We start from the raw sequence: 3,401 nt of genomic DNA, 5'->3' as shown, positions 1-3,401 counted from the left end.
GACGAGGTGGAGCGGTCCCTGTGCTCTGAGCATGCGCGGCTGCCGGGGCCTCCCAGAGACCCTGGAGTCCCGCCCTCAATCCCAAATAGATTGGGTTAAAAAGTACCGCAGGTTGTAGGGGAATGGCTGCTAGTTTGTGTTAGTATAAACATTTATTTTTAAGTATTTCTGGACGGCGTCTGTACCCCAGCCCTTCCTTTGGCCCTCCATTCATGTGAAGTGTTTTGGGTTTTTTTTTCAGATATTTTCCAAAAATGTGTGTGAATACACACACATCGTGTTGTTGTAGTTCTCAAAAAAAAAAGGACAAGTGAAATTTTAAAAAAAAATCAAAGATCCATGAAATCTTAGAGTTTTGAAAACAGTACAGCGTGTAAAAACTGGGTGTCTGGAATCAGACTGCCTGCTTCAAATAATGGTCCTCCTGCTGTGAAACTGTGATCTTGAACAAGTTGTTCAACTTCTCTGTTCCTCAGGTATAAATAGGGCCAGTAATAAATACTACCTAGTTCATACAATTGCTGTGAGTATTCAACTTGATGCAATATTGTCAACCTAAAGGGAAGAACTGAGGCAAAATTAATGTAAGTAGACAGTTTATTTGAGCCAAGTTTGAGGACTGCCACATGAAAGCATGGATTCAAATTGCCCTGAATATATGCTCTGATTAGCAGCACTTACAAGTAGCTTTTAAAGAAAAAAGAAGAGGCAGTTCCTAAGTTGTTTACCAATAACTTACATTACAATAACATAAGCTATTGATTGGCTATACATTCTTCTTTGTTTCACAAATTCGAAGAACATGAAAATGGGTGAAGCAGGTAGTAAGGGACAAAGTGACTTTAAACAATTGCCCCCCAAGCATGGCGACTGATATAGTTTGGTTCTGTGTCCCCACACAAATCTCATCTCGAATTGTAATCCCCATAATCCCCAAGTGTGGAGAGGAGGAACCACACACAGGGCGGGAGGTGATTGGATTATGGGGATGGTTTCCTCCATGCTGTTCTCCTGGTGGTTTTATAGGGCAGTTTTCCCTGCTCTTGCTCGCTCCCTCTCACCTGCCACTGGGTAAGACATGCCTCTTCCCCTTCCACCATGATTGTAAGTTTCCTGAGGTCTCCCCAGACATGTGGAACTATGAGTCAATTAAACCTCTTTTCTTTATGAATTACCCAGTCTTGGGTATGTCCTTATTGCAGTATGAGAACTGACTAATACAGGGGTGTAGGGACATGACTGAAGTCCCAAACTCATATCTCTCTGTGCCTGATAAATTCCACATACCTCACGTAGTTCAGACTGCTCTGGGCTCTTTTTTCTTTTCTTAAGGCCAATGAGAAAAAACATATTTAACAGGGTTGTGCTCAGGTAGTTTAAATTCAAATTAATTAGATTATCTTTTATCCACTCAAAGAATATTTATCTAGTCTCTATTTTATGCCAGACACAATTGAAACCTTAATTCTTGTTTTGATCAAGTCAGTGAGAATATATGTATTTAACAGAATAATATGAGTGTCAGGGTACTCTCATTCATCCATTCAGCAAACTGTTTATTAGATGCCTGTTAATGTCCTGGTATGGAGGCTTAACACTGGGAATAGAAAGAAGAGTCAGACTCTGCCTAGAGACAGAGCCACCTAAACAAATATAACTGCTTCTTCATGCCCCACAACATCTGGGCAGAACTGCAGGTACAGCCTATTATCAGAAATCACACCGGCTTAAAAAACATTTATTTCATGTTCTCATCAGGTCCCTGGTCCTTTGTTCTCCCGTTCTTGTCTTTTCTTTTTTATCTTTTTCTTTCTTCTTCTTTTTTTTTTAGACAGTCTCCCTCTGTCACCCAGGCTGGAGTGCAGTGGCACCACCTCGGCTCACTGCAACCTCTGCCCCCCAGGTTCAAGTGATTCTCCTGCCTCAGCCTCCTGAGTAGCTGAGATTACAGGTGCCCGCCACCATGCCTGGCTAATTTTTTTATTTTTAGTAGAGTCGGGGCTTCGCCATGTTGGCAAGGTTGGTCTCGAACTCCTGGCCTCAGGTGATCCACCTGCCTTGGCCTCCTAAAGTGCTGGGATTACAGGCATGAGCCACCATGTCCAACCCTTTTCTTTTTCTCCCTCATTCCCTTCCAGAAGCTGAGCTCCATGCAGACACACCCTTTGAGGAAAATGAATTCCTGGCGGCAGACCAGGAAGCTTCACGTTTCATTTACGGTACCTAGGAGAGGACTGTCTCTCATACTGGTATCCATCTCTCATAGCATAACTTTGTAAGTCAGTATACTAAAAAACCATCTTTCTGGGTATACATTTAGTACAATTATTTTATAGAACAAATTGATAATACCTACTAAAGTTTAAGATGTGCATAGCTGATGGTGCAGAAAGTCCACTCTAAAGAATATACTCCCAGCCTGGCCAACATGGTGAAACCCTGTTTCTACTAAAAATAAAAAAATTAGCCAGGCATGGTAGCACGTGCCTGTAATCCCAACTACTAGGGAGGCTGAAGCAGGAGAATCGATTGAACCTGGGAGGCAGAGGTTGCAGTGAGTCGAGATCTCGCCATTGCACTCCAGCCTGGGCGACGAGTAAGACTCCGTCTCATTTAAAAAAAAAAAAAGAATATACTCTAGAGCAATGTTCACATCTGTACACAAGAAAACATGTTCAAGAATATTCGGGCCAGGTGCGGTGGCTCATGCCTGTAATCCCAGCACTTTGGGAGGCTGAGGAGGGTGGATCACGAGGTCAAGAGTTTGAGACCAGCCTGGCCAACATGGGGAAACCCCATCTCTACTAAGAATACGAAAATTAGCCAGGCATGGTGGCGCATGCCTGTAATCCCAGCTACTTGGGAGGCTGAGGCAGGAGACTTGCTTGAACCTGGGAGGCGGAGATTGCAGTGAGCCAAGATCATGCCACCGCACTCCAGCCTGGATGACAGAGCAAGACTCCTTCTCTAAAAAAAAAAAAAAAGAATATTCATAGCAGTATGGTTTGTAAATTCAGGGAACTGGAAATCAACTAAATGTTCACCACAAAAGAATGGGTAACTAAATTAAACTGTGGCACAATTAAATAATGAAATTCTATATAGTGAGAAAAGTAAACTAGATCTACAGGAATTGACATTGATAAATTTCACAAACATAATGCTGAGTTTAAAAAGAGAGATTTCAGAAGAAATGTAAGTAGCACCCCCAGTCACTGTGACAATGAAAAATCCCACCTACATTTCCAAACACTAAGTAAGAATTGGTTACTGCTCCCAGCCTCATATTAAGAACATTTAGTCTAGGGTAATAGCATTGTTCTATTTTGAAGATTTGGTTTTGTTACTGAATTGGGCTTGTTCTGCCTGTTGCACAATATGCCAATCACTGAGACAACAAA

Source organism: Nomascus leucogenys, chromosome 22a (assembly GCF_006542625.1).
Source record: "Nomascus leucogenys isolate Asia chromosome 22a, Asia_NLE_v1, whole genome shotgun sequence".
In the NCBI taxonomy this organism is placed as follows: Eukaryota; Metazoa; Chordata; class Mammalia; order Primates; family Hylobatidae; genus Nomascus; species Nomascus leucogenys.
The sequence above is the reverse complement of the archived record's forward strand: the minus strand, read 5'-3'. Positions refer to the sequence as shown.